Below are 17,177 nucleotides of genomic sequence, written 5' to 3' on the forward strand. Positions count from 1 at the left end.
GACCGGATACAGTTCCTGGCCCTCACCGGGCTCACGGTCGGAGATAGGCAGCATCGGTCGGTCGATCGGTCGATCGTATTTGAGCGCTCAGTGTGCGCGGGGCACCGTACTAGGCACTCGGGAGAGTACGACAGAGTGATAGAGAGATGCGTTCCGTGCCCTCGACTAGCTTACAGTTTAGAGAGGGAGGCAGACATTAATACAGGTGAATAAATTAGGGCTACGATCGTTAAGGGCTAAGGGGATGGGCGGGGGACCTTGGGGGCCGGGCTTGGGGGCTCGTAATGATAATAACGATGGCTTCCGTTAAGCGCTTACTGTGCGCGAAGCACCGTTCTAAGCGCCGGAGAGGATACGAGCCGATCGGGTTGTCCCACGTGGGGCTCACGGTATTAATCTCCATTTTCCAGATGAGGTGACTGAGGCCCAGAGAGGTTAAGTGACTTGCCCAAAGTCACACAGCCGCCAAGTGGCCGAGTGGGGAGGTCGGAGGGGTCGTTGCTTTCCGGGGGCGGGCCATGTGGCCGTGTCCTTGGGGGGGGACCGGCTCAGGGGGCGTGTCCAGGGAGGTGCGGGGGCCCTGGGGGCGAGGCCAGGGGGGAAGGGGGGGATCCTGGGCCTGGGGGCGTGTCCGGGGTGGCCCCTGGCCCCGGGGGAGATCCAGGGGAGGCCCCTGGCCCCGGGGGCTTGTCCGGGAGGGGATCCTGGCCCCGGGGGCGTGCCCAGGGGAGGCCCCTGGCCCTGGGGGAATGTCCCGGGGAGGCCCCTGGCCCTGGGGGCTTGTCCGGGAGTGGCCCCTGGCCCCGGGGGCGTGTCTAGGGTGGACCCTGGCCTTGCGGTCGTGTCCAGGGGAGGCCCCTGGCCCTGGGGGCGTGTCCGGGAGCGGGGCCCGGCTACGTGAAGCGGCATGGCTCGGTGGAAAAGAGCACGGGCTAGGGGGTCAGAGGTCACGAGTTCGACTCCCGGCTCTGCCACTTGTCAGCTGGGTGACCACGGGCGAGTCACTTCGCTTCTCTGAGCCTCGGTTCCCGCATCTGTAAAATGGGGATTAAGCCTGTGAGCCTCACGTGGGACAATCTGATGACCCTATATCTACCCCAGCGCTTAGAACAGTGCTCCGCACATAGTAAGCGCTTAACAAATACCGACGTTATTAGTACTATGTGGTCGTGTTCAGGGGAGGCCCCTGGCCCTGGAGGCGTGTCTAGGGTGGACCCTCGCCTGTGGTCGTGTCCGGGGGCCTGGATATGTGGCGAGTCCGGGGGGGACCCTGGTCCTGGGAGACTGTCCCGGGGAGGCCCCTGGCCCTGGGGGCGAGTCCAAGGGCGGGGCCTGGTCTTGGGGGCGAATCCGGGGGAGGGGCCTGGATATGTGGGCGGGTCCAAGGGGGGAGCCTGGCCCTGGGGGAGATCCCGGGGAGGCCCCAGGCTCTGGGGTCGTGTCCAGGGTGGCCCCTGGCCATGGGAGAGATCCAGGGGAGGCCCCTGGCCCCGGGGGCTTGGCCTGGAGGGGACCCTGGCCCCGGGGGCGTGTCCGGGGGAGGCCCCTGGCCCTGGGGCCGTGTCCGGGGTGGCCCCTGGCCCCGGGGGAGATCCAGGGGAGGCCCCTGGCCCCGGGGCTTGTCCGGGAGGGGATCCTGGCCCCGGGGGCGTGTCCGGGGGAGGCCCCTGGCCCCGGGGGCGTGTTCGGGGGAGGCCCCTGGCCCCGGGGGCGTGTTCGGGGGGCGGCCCCTGGCCCCGGGGGTGTGTCCGGGGGAGGCCCCTGGGCCCGGGGGCGGAGCCCGGCCCCCCGGGCGAGGCCGGACCGGGGGGCGGGATCGGGCTGTGGAGCCGGAGCGGGGCCGGCGTGGGTCGGGGGTCCCTCGCAGCATGACGGCGGCGGGGGCGGGGGCGGGGGCGGCTCGGCGTGCGGGCCCGGGCTCGGTTCGGAAGGAGGGCTTCCAGAAATGCCGGAGCGCCACTTTCAGCGTCGACGGCTACAGCTTCACCATCGGTGAGAGCCGCTTTCCCCGGGGTGGGGGTGGGGGGGGTGGGGGTCCGGGCCAAGGGGGTCCGGAGGGTGGGCACCGACCGCAGCGTGGCTCGGTGGCAAGAGCCCGGGCTTGGGAGTCAGAGGTCGTGAGTTCGAATCCCGGCTCCGCCGCTAGTCAGCTGTGTGACCGCGGGCAAGTCGGTTCACTTCTCTGGGCCTCGGTTCCCTCATCTGGAAAAGGGGGATTAACCGTGAGCCTCACGAGGGACGACCCGATGACCCTGTATCTAATCCAGCGCTCTGCACATAGTAAGCGCTTAACAGATACCAATATTGTCATTACCAGCTCGGCGACGGCGGGCTCGCCCGAGCGCTCAGCGCAAGGCTCCGCACTCAGCAAGCGCTCCGGGGGTCGGCTCACTGTTCTAGCGGCCTCTCCCCAGCTCTTAGCCCAGTGCTCTGCACGGTGTAAGCGCTCGGTGGTGTCCGCTCGTTCTCCTGCTGGACTCTCTCTAAGCTCTTAGCACAGTGCTTGGCGGACAGTGTGCGCTCAACGGTGTGTACTTCTTGTTCGGTTGGACTCTCCCTAAGCTCTTAGCACAGTGCTTGGCACACAGTGACCGCTCGATGATGTCCGTTTATTCTCCTAGTGGACTCTCCCAGGCTCTTAGCACAAGGCTTGGCACATAGTAAGAGCTCAACGGTGTCTGCTTCTTGTTCAGTTGGACTCTCCCTCAGCTCTTAGCACGGTGCTTGGTACATACTAAGCGCTCAATAGTGTCTGCTTCTTCTTCATTTGGACTCTCCCTAAGCTCTTAGCACAGTGCTTGGCACCCAGTAACTGCTCAGTGATGCCGTTTATTCTCCTATTGGACTCTCCCTCAGCTCTTAGCCCAGCGCTCGGTACACAGTAAGCGCTCAATAGTGTCTGCTTCTTGTTCATTTGGTCTCTCCCTAAGGTCTCAGCACGGTGCTTGGCACACAGTAGTCACTCAGTGGGGTCCGTTTATTCTCCTATCGGACTCTGCCTAAACTTCTAGCACAGTGCTTGGCACACAGTAAGTGCTCAGTGGGGTCCGTTTATTCTCCTATTGGACTCTCCCTGAGCTCTTAGCGCAAGGCTTGGCACACAGTAAGAGCTCAACAGTGTTTGCTTCTTGTTCAGTTGGACTCTCCCTAAGCTCTTGGCACAGTTTATTCTCTCATTGGACTCTCCCGAGCTCTTAGCACAGTGCTTGGCAGTAAGTGCTCAACGGTGTCTACTTCTTGATCAGTTGGACTCTCCCTAAGCTCTTAGCATAGTGCCTGGCACACAGTAAGCGCTCAATAATGTCCTTTTATTCCTCTCGTGGACTCTCCCAAGCTCTTAGCACAGCGCTTGGCACACAGTAAGCGCTCAGTAAATACATACTGAATGAATGAAGGAATGAATCCGGGGCCGGGCCGGTCCACGCGCTACTTTGCTAATAATAATGAAGATGGCATTTGCTGAGCACTTACTATGTGCCGGGCACTGTACTAAGCGCTGGGGTGGATGCAGGCGAATGGGTCCCCCTCCATCCCCATTCCCTCCTCCCGGATGCCTGATTCCTGATTCTTGGAGTTGCGACGGGTTCCTGGCTCCCCCAGACCCCGGATCTCATCCTATCGCACAGGGTGAGGAGCATCTTCCCGATCTGACCTCCCGAAAGACATCGATAACAACAGTTCATCGTATTTAGGGTCTTTGTTGGGCGCTTTACTATGTGCCAGGCTCTGTACTAAGCGCTGGGGAGGATACAAATTAATCAGGTTGGACACGGTCCCTGTCCCATATGGGGCTCTACGTGGAGGGATGAGGGGGTTTTGTTTGTTTGTTTAGTGGGATTTATTGAGCTTTATTGATTTATTGAATATTCATTCAATCGTGTTTATTGAGTGCTTACTGTGTGCGGATCACCGTACTAAGAACTTGGGAGAGTACAATACAAGCAGCGGGGCTTAGTGGAAAGAGCACGGCGATGGGAGTCAGAGGCCATGGGTTCGAATCCCCGCTCCGCCACTCGTCTGCTATGTGACTTGGGACAAGTCACTTCTTTGTGCCCTCAGTTCCCTCATCTTTAAAATGGGGATTGAGACTGTGAGTCCCACGTGGGACAACCTGAGAACCTGGTATCTACCCCGGAACTTAGAACAGTGCTTGGCACATAGTAAGCGCTCAACAAATACCATTATTATTAGTAATAGTACGTAACAATTAATAGACACATTCCCTGCCCGCAGCGGTTCACTATGCACCCAGCCCTGTGCAAAGCACTGGGGTAGAGGCAAGATATTCAGCTTGGATCACTTCCAGTCACATAGGGGGCTCACAGTCTAAGTGGAGGGAGTTGAGGTTTTTGGTTTGTTTGTATGTTTGTTTAATGGCATTTGTAAAACTCCTACTACGCGCTGAGCATTGTACTAAGCCCTGGGGTGGAGACGAGATAGTCAGGTTGGACACAGTCCCTGTCCCGGCTGGGGCTCACAGTCCCAGAGGAGGGAGGAGGCTCTAATCCCTATTTTGTAGCTGAGGGAACCTTCCTCTCCCTTTGGGCTTTGAGATCTCCCCGAACAACGCAAGGGAAGGAGCCGGAGTTCTCTGAAGCAGCTAGAAAGGAGCGTAAAGTAGTTGCCTCTGCACACGGTGAGCGCTCCGTAAATACGATCGAATGAACGGACGAATAATAAATAAATAACCCGGCCGGGTTTGCTGGAACACTTGAGTGGGAGAGGCAGGAAGAATGTGCGAGCGGGTGTGGGTCCGTGGGTCCCTGAAGACAGACAAGATAGCATTCATTCATTCATTCATTCATTCGTATTTATTGAGCACTTACTATGTGCAGAGCACTGTACTAAGCGCTTGGAATGTACAAGTCGGTAACAGATAGAGACGGTCCCTGCCCTTTGACGGGCTTACGGTCTAATCGGGGGAGACGGACAGACGAGAACGATGGCAATAAATAGAATCGAGGGGAAGAACATCTCATTAAAACAATAGCAAATAAATAGAATCAGGGTGGGGAGAGAAGGAGGAAAATAGGGAGAGGGAAGAGGACGAGGGAAGAGAAAGGAGAGAAGAGGAAGAAAAATGAGGAGGGTGAGGGGCTGTATGTATTGGCATGTATTTATTCACAGGTGAACCTATGGGGTGCCTGGGTGATCATTCATTCATTCAGTCGCATTTACTGAGCGCTTACTGTGTGCAGAGCACTGTACTAAGGGCTTGGATAGAACAATTCAGTTAGTGTATGCATCTGCCTTTATGTTTGTGTGCACACCTGTGTGTTGCCTTGTCTGTTTCTAGGCCTGTGTGTGCTCCCACGTATGTGGCATGTAAATGACCGGATGGGTCCCCAAGCCTGACTGTGAGCCTGCCTGCTCATCTGCGAGTGTGCCTGTGTGTGTGTCTGTGTGTTTCTGTGTGTGTGGTCGTGAGTCTCCCTTGCCTCTCCTCAGGAGAGAGCTCCAGCTAACCGTCTTTCCAGATAATCTTCTCAGCTAACGTCTCCTTTGAAAAACTTTAGGAAAATTAGGCCGGGGCCCCGAGGGCCTATTTCGCTGAGAGGCCCGGCAGCCCGCCGGTCTTCCGTTGAACCGAGCCTGGGTCATTCATTCATTCATTCATTCATTCATTCATTCATTCATTCATTCATTCAATAGTATTTATTGAGCGCTTACTATGTGCAGAGCACTGTACTAAGCACTTGGAATGAACAAGTCGGCAACAGAATAATAATGTTGGTATTTGTTAAGCGCTTACTATGTGCAGAGCACTGTTCTGAGCGCTGGGGTAGACATAGGGGAATCAGGTTGTCCCACATGGGGCTCACAGTCTTAATCCCCATTTTACAGATGAGGTAACTGAGGACCAGAGAAGTGAAGTGACTTGCCCACAGTCACACAGCTGACAAGTGGCAGAGCTGGGATTCGAACTCATGACCTCTGACTCCAAAGCCCGTGCTCTTTCCACTGAGCCACGCTCCGCAGAGCTGCTGGTGGTTCTGGGGCTCTGATATGTCCGGGAGGGGCCTCTCCGATGAAGCGGTCTGGCTGAGTGGATAGAGCCCGGGCCTGGGACTCAGAAGGACCTGGGTTCTAATCCTGACTCCGCCACCTTTCTGCTGGGTGAACTTGGGCAAATCACTTCTCTGGGCCTCAGTTCCCTCATTTTAATCTGTAGTATTAAGAGTGTAAGCCCTATGTGGGACAGGGGCTGTGTCCAACCCGATCACCTAGTTTCTACCCCAGCGTTTTCAGAAGAGCCCTTGGCACAGAGTAAGCGCTAACAAGTACCATCATAATAATTATTATTATGATTACCGTGGTGTTTGTTAAGCACTTACTATGTGCCAAGCACTGTGGTCTAATGGAATGAAGGCCTGGGAGTCAGGAGGTCCTGGATGCTAATTCCAGCTCTGCCATTTGTCTGCTGGGTGACCTTGGGCAAGTCACTTCACTTCTCTGGGTCTCAGTGAGTTCATTCATTCATTCAATAGTATTTATTGAGCGCTTACTATGTGCAGAGCACTGTCCTAAGCACTTGGATTGTACAATTGGGCAACAGATAGAGACAATCCCTGCCCGATGATGGGAAAATTCATCTATTCAGTGATATTCATCGAGTGCTTACTGGGTGCAAAGCACTGTGCTAAGCACTTGGGAGAGTACAAGAGAACGATAAACAGTCACATTCCCTGCCCATAACAATCTTATGGGAGTGCAGACGGTAAGCTCCGTGTGGGACAGGGACTGTGTCCAACCCGATTAGCTTGTACCCACCCCAGCGCTCAGTACAGTTCCCGGTATAGAGTAAGCACTTAGAAGCAGCTTGGCCTAGTGGATAGAAGACAGGTCTGGGAGTTGGAAGGACCTGGGTTCTAATCCCAGTTCCGCCACGTCTTCCGGAAGATCTTGGACAAGTCACTTCACTTGTTTGGGCCTCATTGAACACATCTGGAAAATGGAGATTAAGAGCGTGAACCCCACACGGGACGGGGACTGTGTCCGACCCGATCAGGCGGTATCCACCCCAGCACTTAGAACAGTGCCTGGCTCAGAGTAAGCGCTTATTAAATAGCAATAAAAGAAAAAGAAATGAACTCAGTGCTGGAGTATATAGGATCCAAGGTTGGAAAAGGAACCTGTTGCTTGCCTTTCTCAGGTAGCTCTGCTCTCCCAACCCAGCACTGGCTTTCCAGAACAGGGCTGAGGACTGACAGGCTGAACGTAACCTCTCCCCAACCTCAAATGATGTGCATTTTGGGGGGGCACGTTGCTAGGAAACGCAGCACTGTCACCCCCTTTCCCCCCCACGGGGCATATCTATGCCCCAGGCCTGCGAAGGGCTGGTGGAGATTCTCCAGGGCGTGTTCAGTCTTCATCAATGATATTTATCCATTCAGTTGTATTTACTGAGTGCTTACTGTGCACTTGGGAAAGTACAATACAACAATAAGCAGTGACATTCCCCTCCCACAACGAGCCTGAGCACTTACTGTATGCAGAACACTGTACTGAGCACTTGGAAGAGGACAATACAGCAGAATTTGTGGCCACATTCCCTGCCCACACAAGCGTACAATCAGTGAATCAATGGCAATAATAATAATTATAATAACAATAATTATGGTACTTGTTAAGCACTTGCTGTGTGCCAAGCAATATTCTAAGCGCTGGGGTAGGTACAAGTTAATCAGGTTGGACGCAGTCCCCGTTCCACATGGGGCTCACACTCTTATCCCCATTTTAAAGATGAGTGAACTGAGGCACAGAGAAGTAAAGTGACTTGCCCAAGGTCACACAACAGACATGTGGTAGAGCCAGGATTAGAACCCAGGTCCTTCTGACCTGGAACCAACTGAACACTGACTGTGTGCAGAACGCTGTACTAAACGCTTGGTAGATTAAGTCAACTCCATTCCTACTCTCGAGGAGTTTACATTAGAGTGAGGAGACAGATAACAAAATAAATTCCAGGTAGGGAAAGCAACAGGGTAGAAGGATATCTACACGAATATTGTGTTTTTAATGGTATTTTTTCAGCACTTACTAGGTGTCAAGCACTGTTCTAAGCACTGGGGATAGATAAAAATCCATAGGGTTCTCAGAGGCTAATTAGGCCTGGGAGTCAGAAGGACCTGATCTCTAATCTCAGTTCTGCCGCTTGTCTGCTGTGTGACCTTGGACAGGTCACTTCACTTCTCTGGGCCTCAGTTCCCTCATCTGTAAAATGGGGATGAAGACTGTGAGCCCCACGTGCACAAGGACCGTGTCTGGCCTGATTAGCTTGTACCTACCCCAGCGCTTAGTACAGTGTCAGGCACAGGGAGTGCTTAACAGCATGGCTCAGCGGAAAGAGCACGGACCCGGGAGTCAGAGGTCATGGGTTTGAATCCCGGCTCCGCCGCTTGTCAGCTGTGTGACTATGGGCAAGTCACTTAACTTCTCTGTACCTCAGTTACCTCATCTGTAAAATGGGGATCAAGACCGTGAGCCTCATGGGGGACAACCTGATTACCCTGTATCTACCCCAGGGCTTAGAACAGTGCTCTGCACATAGTAAGCGCTTAATAAATACCAACATTATTAACAAATACCATAAAAAAAAGAATGATGAAACATTAAACCAGCACGGAGAAATACACAAAATAAAACCAAAATCAGTGGGGGACTGTAGCTAGAGGAGCAGAGCGATAGGTTTGTGACAGAGTGACAGAGCCGGGCTTTTCCCACTATCTTGCCTATTCATTCATTCATTCAATAGTATTTATTGAGCACTTACTATGTGCAGAGCACTGTACTAAGCGCTTGGAATGTACAAATCGGTAACAGATAGAGACATTCCCTGCCCTCTGACGGGCTCACGGTCTAATCGGGGGAGACGGACGGACGAGAACAGTGGCAGTAAATAGAATCGAGGGGATGAACATCTCATTAAAACAATAGCAAATAAATAGAATCAAGGCGATGTGCATCTCATTAACAAAATAAATAGGGTGATGAAAATATATACAGTTGAGCAGACGAGTACAGTGCTGAGGAGATGGGACGGGAGAGGGGGAGGAGCAGAGGGAAAGGGGGGAAAAAGAGGGTTAAACTGCGGAGAGGTGAAGGGGGGCGGTAGAGGGAGCAGAGGGAGAAGGGGAGCTCGGTCTGGGAAGGCCTCTTGGGGGAGGTGAGCTCTCAGTAGGGTTTTGAAGAGGGGAAGAGAATGAGTTTGGCAGACGTGAGGAGGGAGGGCGTTCCGGGACCGCGGGAGGACGTGGCCCGGGGGTCGACGGCGGGATGGGCGAGACCGGGGGACGGCGAGGAGGTGGGCGACGGAGGAGCGGAGCGTGCGGGGTGGGCGGTGGAAAGAGAGAAGGGAGGAGAGGTAGGAAGGGACAAGGTGATGGAGACCCTCGAAGCCTAGAGTGAGGAGTTTTTGTTTGGAGCGGAGGTCGACAGGCAACCACTGGAGGTTTTTAAGAAGGGGAGTGACGTGCCCAAAGCATTTCTGCAGGAAGATGAGCCGGGCAGCGGAGTGAAGAATAGACCGGAGCGGGGCGAGAGAGGAGGAAGGGAGATCGGAGAGAAGGCTGACACAGTAGTCTAGCCGGGAAATAACGAGAGCCCGTAGCAGTAAGGTAGCCGTTCGGGTGGAGAGGAAAGGGTGGATCTTGGCGATATCTTACCACTGACCCCTTGCCCACGTCCGGCTTCTCATCTCAAATTCCCTCCCTCCTCAAATCCGACAGACAGTGACTCTTGCTCCTTTAAAAGCTTAATTGAAGGCCCATCTCCTCCAAGAGGCCTTCCCTGACTTAACCCTCCTTTCCTCTCCTCCCGCTCCCTTCCGCGTCGCCCTGACTCGGTCTCTTTATTCATCCCCCCAACTCCCGGGCCCGCAGCACTCATGTCTGTATATGTAATGTCCTTAGGTATATTATCATCTGTCTCACCCTCTAGACTGTACAATCGTTGCGGGCAGGAAACGTGTCAGTTATATTGTTCTATTGTCCTCTCCCAAGCGCTCAGTACAGTGCTCTGCCACACAGTAAGCGCTCAATAAATAGTAATGAGCGACTGACTAATGCAGTCCCCCGCATCCCCAGGGCTGAGGCAGGGAGAGATGGGTCTGAGGTGGGCTGTGCTAGAAAAGCTCCAGGACATCTCTCTGGCCTCAGGTTACTTCTGTGTTGGAGGGCATCCTGGAGGAAGAGGCAATCCTCCCACTCTCACCTGGTCAAAGAGGAGCCCGTGGGTGGGAGAGAGGTCAGGGAGGGAAAATGATGATGGTAATAATAATGGTATTTGTTAAGCACTGTTCTAAGCGCTGGGTTAGATAAGCTAATCAGGATGGACACGCCCCCCGTCCTGTCTTTCATTCATTCAATAGTATTTACTGAGCACTTACTATGTGCAGAGCACTGTACTAAGCGCTTGGAACGTACAGATCGGCAACGGATACAGTCCCTGCCCATTGACGGGCTTACATTCTAATCGGGAGAGACAGAATTCCCCAGTTTTTATACAGATAAGGTAACTGAGGCCCAGAGAAATGAAGTGACTTGCCCAGCAGACTAGTGGCGGTGCCGGGATTAAAACCCAAGTCCTTCTGACTCCCAGGCCCGGGCTCTATCCACTAGGCCACGCTGCTTCCAGGGAGGAAGGAGGGGCGAGCAAGGACTTAGCAGGTCACTCTCTTGTGGATGTCCACCCAGCTCTGGAATCGGATCTTCCACGGGACCGCTGGAAATTTCCGAGACCTGGAGCAAGCCGCTTCTTTTTTCCTGCCTCAGTTTCCCGCCTGTGAAATGAGAGCATGAGTCATTCATTCGGTCGTATTTATTGAGCAGCTACTGTGTGCAGAGCACTGTACTAAGCTCTTGGGGGAGTCCAATACAACAATAAACAGACCCATTCCCTGTCCACAACAAGCTTACAGACTAGAGAAGCAGCAGATCCAAATGGCTAGATCACGGACCTTGGATTCAGAGGATCTGGGTTCTCAACCCAGCTCTGCCACTTGTCTGCTGTGTGACCTTGGGTAAGTCACTTATCATCTCCCAGCTCCCGGCTCCCAGTGTCTGCCGTATGGCCTTGGTCAAGTCACTTCACTTTTAGACCGTAAGCTCATTATGGGCAGGGAACAGGTCTGCTAATTTCATTGTTTTTTACTCTCCCAAGCAGTTACTACAGTGTTCTGCTCCTAGTAAGCGCTCAGTAAATACTATTGATTCATTTGGTTATTTTCTGGGCTACGATCTTCTCATAATAACAATAATAACAATAATAATAATGTTTGTATTTGTTAAGAGCTTACTATATGCAGAGCACTATTCTAAGCGCTGGGGTAGACACGGGGGAATCAGGTTGTCCCACGTGGGGCTCACGGTCTTAATCCCCATTTTACAGATGAGGTAACTGAGGCACAGAGAAATGAAGTGACTTGCCCACAGTCACACAGCTGACAAGTGGCAGAGCCGGGATTCGAACCCATGACCTCTGACTCCAAAGGATTAACGCTGTGAGCCCCAGGTGGGACAGGGACTGTATCCAACCTGATTAGCTGGTATCTACCCCAACGCTCGGTACAGTGCCTGCCGCATGGGGATGGCTTATGGGCAGGGAACTTTTCTGCTAACTCTGTTGCACTGTACTCTCCCAACCACTTAATACAGCGCTCTGCCCGTAGCAAGGGTTCAATAAATACCATTGTGCCTTAGTCTCCTTATCTGTAAAATGGGGATTAAGAGTGTGAGTCCCACAGGAGGCATGGACTGTGTCCAACCTGATTAGCTTAGAACAGTGCTTTGCACATAATAAGCGCTTAACAAATACCATCCTTATTATTATTATTATTATTAGCTGGTATCTACCCCAGCGTTTAAGAAGAGTGGGAGCGGGGGCAGGCACTAGCATAGACCCGTGCAGTACAGCGTGGCTCAGTGGAAAGAGCCCGGGCTTGGGAGTCCGAGGTGCTGGGTTCAAATCCCGGCTCAGCCGCTCGTCAGCTGTGTGACTTTGGGTAAGTCACTTCACTTCTCTGTGCCTCTGTTACTAAATCTGTAAAATGGGGATTAACACTGTGAGCCCCTGTGGGACAACTTGATCACCTTGTATCCTCTCCAGCACTTAGAACAGTGCTTTGCACATAGTAGGCGCTTAACAAGTGCCATCATTCTTATCAATCCCGGCTCTGCCACTTGTCAGCAGTGTGACTTTGGGCCAGTCACTTCGCTTCTCTGTGCCCCACTGACCTCATCTGGAAAATGGGGATGAAGACTGTGAGCCCCACGTGGGACAACCTGGTTACCTTGTATTCCCCCCCAGCGCTTAGAACAGTGTTTGGCACATAGTAAGCGCTTAACAAATACTATCATTATTAAGAGTGCTCTGCACATAGTAAGCGCTCGATAAATACTACTGAATGATTAACGAACGCCATAAAAAAGGAGGGAGTCAGCAAAGCACAAAAGCATTTTAGAGAGCCAGCGCCACTGAGCCCGAATTGGCGACCGCTGGCCACTGACCACTTTACGGGCCCCTCTCTGTGAGCCTTGGACGTGGCTCGTGGGCCGGAGAGGAGAGTTTCCAAGGAGGAGAAGGAGGCTGGGGGAGGGGGGAGGCTATCAGGGCAGTAGCTCAAGACCCATTACTCAGAAAACATAGCGGGCAGTGTTTTGGAAAACGGGAGCTGGGATTGAATGCGCGTTGCTAACGGATAGTTGTATTTACCTTAGCGACCCGCAGAACTCCCCGGCCACGGGTTCCCCTCTACCTCCTTCCCTTCTCTTCCCCTCCGCCCCCCGGCCCCGGTAGGGGAAAAACAAGGCACCTCATGACATCAGGCGAAAACCCAAGAGGAGTCGATCTTTCCCTTTCTGGCACTGAGGCGACGAGGCCCGAACGTGCCGCGCTAGCAGAGGAATACAAGGTCTCCGTGGACTCCGCGTTCGTTCATTTATTCATTCGATCGTATTTATCGAGTGCCGACTGTGTGCAGAGCACTGTACTGGACGCTTGGGAGAGGGCAATGCAACAGTAGACGGTCAGGGTCCCCGCCCACGACGAGCCACCCAGGGTTCACCCGAGCCGGTTCCAGTTGGCCCCCAAACTATTCATTCCATCCAAGGGATTTACTGAGCGCTTTCTGTGTGCAGAACACTGGACTGAGTGCTTGGGAGAGTGCACTACGACAGCGTTGGTAGACGTGTTCCCTGCCCACTGCAATATTATGGGGCTTATCTTTTTCAGCAGGTCGTAGTTCAAACAGCCGGGAGACCCTCCGCAGGGGAGACGGAGTTGGGAAGTTGCAGGGAACGCGCCTACCGGCTCTGTTATGTTGTACTCTCCCACGTGGTTAGTACAGTGCTCTGTTCACAGTGCACTGTTACCTCAGCTCACTAATCTACTCCGCTCCTCTAACTCCAGCTTACTCACTGGGCCCCGATCCCGTCTATCTCGCTGCCGACCTCTTTCCCACATCCTTCCTCTAGCCTGGAATTTCCTCCCTCTCCGACCACCACTCTCTCCACCTTCGAAGCATTACTAAAGAAGTCACATCTCCTCCAAGAGGCCTTCCCTGATTAAGCCCTCTTTTCCCCGGCTCCCTGTCCCTTCTGTATCGTCTCTGCACCTCAGTCTGTGACCTCCGGACACTTGATATTCTCCCTAACCCAACCCCACAGTAGTTATGTACATATCTTTGAATTCTATATTACAGATGACTTATTCATTTGCAAATCCGTCTCCCTCTCTAGACTGTAAAGTCGTTATGCGCAGGGAACATGCCGGCTAATTCTGTTGTATTGTACTTTCCCAAGCATTTAGACCTGTGTTCTCCACGTAGTAAGTGCTCGGTAAATACAGTTGATTGATTAGTGCTCAATAAATATTATTGATTAGCAAAATTAGCATTTGAGAATTCTGTTTTTAATAAGAAATGAGGGAATGTTCCCACCTCAGTCTTATTATGGGTCAGGCACTGTTTTAAGCACTGGGGTGGATACAAGCAAATCGGGTTGGATGCAGTCCCTGTCCCATGTAGGACTCACTGTCTCAATTCCCATTTTTCAGATGAGGTCACTGAGGCCCCGAGAAGGGAAGCGATTTGCCCAAGGACACAAAGCAAACAAGTGGCGGAGCCGGGATCGCTCATTCAATCGTTTTTATTATTTAGTCATATTTATCGAGCGCTTATTCTGTGCAGATCACTGTACTAAGCGCTTGGGAAAGTACAATACAACAATAAACTATGACAATCCGTGCCCACAGTGAGCTCACAGCCTAGAGGACCCAGGACCTTTTGCATCCCAGGCCCATGGTGTTTCACATTCCAAGCACTTAGTACAGTGCTCTGCACATAGTAAGCGCTCAATAAATGCGATTGAATGAATGAATCTGGGTCCCTGATCACTGGGGAGCCTGGATCGGAGCAGATAAGCTGGGATTCCCAAGGGGTTGGAATTGGAAATGCAGGGTTTTGTGTGAGGGATCTATATCCTTGGAAATAGGACACTTTCATGCCCTCAGATATGGTGGGGAGGGAAGTGTAAAATATACTCCCACTCTAACTGGGTCTGCCAGATGGCATTTTGAAATGAAAGGTGACTGATTTGGCCTGAAATTCTACAGGACCACTCTTGTCTCCTCAGGCTCTCTCTCTCTCCTTTGCACTTTCCTTTCCTTTTCCTTTTCCGTTCTCTTTTTTATCTTTCTTTCCTCCCTTCCCTCCTTTCCTCCCTCCCCTCCTTCCTCCCTTCCTTCCTCCCTTCCTCGTTCTTTCTTTCCTTTTTCTCTCTTTCTCCCTCTCTCTCTTCCTCTCTCTCATCTCCCTCTCTATTACTCTCCCTCGTGGTCTCTCCCTTTCTCTCTTTCTCTCTCCCTTTCCTTTCCTTTCCTTTTCCTTTCTTTTTTATTCTCCTCTTTCTCCTCCCTTCCTCCCTTTCTCTTTCTCTCCCTTTTTCTTGTCTCTTACTCTTTCTCTTCCCTTTCTCTCCCCTATTTCCCACTCTCTCTCCCTTCCTATCTCTCCCTTTCTCTTGTTCTCTTGCTCTTTCTTTCTCTCCGTCCCTTCCCTTTCACTCTCTCTCTCTCTCTCTCTTTCCCACACTCTCTCCCTTTCTCTTTAGAAAACATTTAGTCAACTTTCCTCCTCTTTACCTCCTGCCCCACTGGCTCTCCCTTTTCAAAAGTTTCGAGACTTTTCCGGCCTCTGCCGGGAATCAAAAACCAAGACTCTTATTAGGCAAAGATCTTTGCGAACTTTGGTCCCTTCAGTACGACCAAAAGAGAAATCTTCTGCCTGCAAAAGATTCTTACATTTCGGGGGCCTCTCAAGATAACACCCCGAAGGAAGGAGCCAGGTCAAGCTCCAGGCTCAAAATGCCTGATCTTCACAGAGTCTCGGACCCTGTCTCTGCCAACCACAGAGCTTAGGCGTCGCCTCGTCAGGCACCGCACCATGGTTAGCGGGAACAAGGGGAATTTTTCATTGGGCTTCGAGGCCCATCCTTGCCGTGAATCAAGCTCACACTGTGTGTCCTGTGTGTGAATTTGTTTATCCAGTACGACTCAGAGGCAGCTTCGCTGTCGGGGCCGGGGCATGGGGGGTTCCTAATAAATAGATTAGTCATTAGCTTGTGTCACCGGAGTGACATCTGGTCAGCGAGCGAACCTCTATTGACGTCTTTTCCCCCTTTCGCGATTTAACCCTTCCACACCTTTGCAGCCAGAGATCCAGTGCAGGAAGGATCCTGGATTTCTCCAGAAAGCCTAGCACGGACGTGGCCAGGAAACTTCCCACAGGTTGGGTGGAGTCTTCCCTTGAGAAATTTTGCTTTATTTTTTAATAGTATTTACCCACTCACTATGGGACGAGCACTCTTCTAAGCCCTGGGGTAGAGGCGAGGTAGTGAAGTTGGACACGATCTCTGTTCCACAGTCTAAATTGAGGGAGGAGGCTTAAATCCCCATTTTACAGGTGAGGTGACTGAGGCCCAGAGAAGTGAGGTGACTTGCCCAAAGTGACACAGCAGACAAGTGGCAGAACTGGGATGAGGACCCACTTGTCTTGGTTCCTTCCTTCCGGATGTTACCTTGGGAGATCTCCGAAATGGGAGAGTCTTTTGCGGGCAGAACATTCAGATATGGAAAATTTTCATATGCCTTCTCCCTCCCCTACCCGTCCCTGAGATAATAATTGTGGTATTCGAAAGTGCTTAGACTGTGCCAAGCACTGTGTTAAGCGTGAGTTAGATCCGATGCAATCCAATCAGACGCAGTCCTGGCATGTAGCCGCATGGGGTCATGGGCTTGGGGGGAGGGAGGATGGCAGTTTGATCCCATTTTATGGATGAGGAAATGGAGGCCCAGGCCCGTGCTCTAACCACTAGACCGCCTTGCTTCTCCTCCCAGCTGACGGAGGAGCTCACGAGGCAGCTTTGCCGCTGCCTGGGCAGAGTTGCTGGAGAGAAAGGGCGGGGTCAGGGTGAGGGCTCGGGTGGTCACGGTCTCGGATCGGTGGAATCTGTCGGCTCATCTGAGGAAAATCAGGCAATATCATTTTTTTAATGGTGTTGGTGAAGTGATTACTACATGCCAGGCACTGTACTAAGCACTGGGTAGTGGATAGAGTGTGATAGTGATTACTGTGTGCCAGGTCCTGTACTAAGCGCTGGGGTAGTGGATAGAGTAAGGGCCCGGGAGTCAGAAGGTCATGGGTTCTAATCCTGACCCCGCCACTTCATTCATTCATTCATTCATTCATTCATTCATTCATTCAATGGTACTTATTGAGCATTTGCTGTGTGCAGAGCACTGTACCAAGCACTTGGAAAGTACAAGTACATCGCCTTGATTCTATTTAGTTGCCATTGTTTTTACGAGATGTTCTTCCCATTGACGCTGTTTAGTGCCATTGTTCTTGTCTGTCCGTCTCCCCCGATTAGACTGTAAGCCCGTCAAACGGCAGGGACTGTCTCTATCTGTTGCCGACTTGTTCATCCCAAGCGCTTAGTACAGTGCTCTGCACATAGTAAGCGCTCAATAAATACTATTGAATGAATGAATGAATACAATTCAGCAATAACAAAAGACAGTCCCTGCCCACAGCCGGCTTACGTGTCTGCTTTATGACCTCAGGCAAGTCACTTCACTTCTCTGGGGCTCAGTTACCTCATCCGTAAAATGGGGATTGAGAT

At 52.4% G+C, this 17,177-nt stretch overlaps 1 protein-coding gene across 6 annotated transcripts in view; it reads left to right on the forward strand.

The window, feature by feature from the left end:
* PDE1C (phosphodiesterase 1C) overlaps window positions 1-17,177 on the forward strand; it is a 329,099-nt gene that overhangs the window by 42,637 nt on the left and 269,285 nt on the right. The window contains exon 1 of one of the 6 annotated variants that reach the window (XM_029048971.2): window positions 1,902-1,992. The exons of the other annotated variants lie outside the window; for them this stretch is intronic. The gene's annotated coding sequence lies outside the window, so the exon portion shown is untranslated. Of the gene's footprint in view, window positions 1-1,901; window positions 1,993-17,177 lie in introns of those variants that run through there. 6 annotated transcript variants of the gene reach the window in all.

This window comes from Ornithorhynchus anatinus, chromosome 21 (assembly GCF_004115215.2).
Source record: "Ornithorhynchus anatinus isolate Pmale09 chromosome 21, mOrnAna1.pri.v4, whole genome shotgun sequence".
NCBI lineage: Eukaryota > Metazoa > Chordata > Mammalia > Monotremata > Ornithorhynchidae > Ornithorhynchus > Ornithorhynchus anatinus.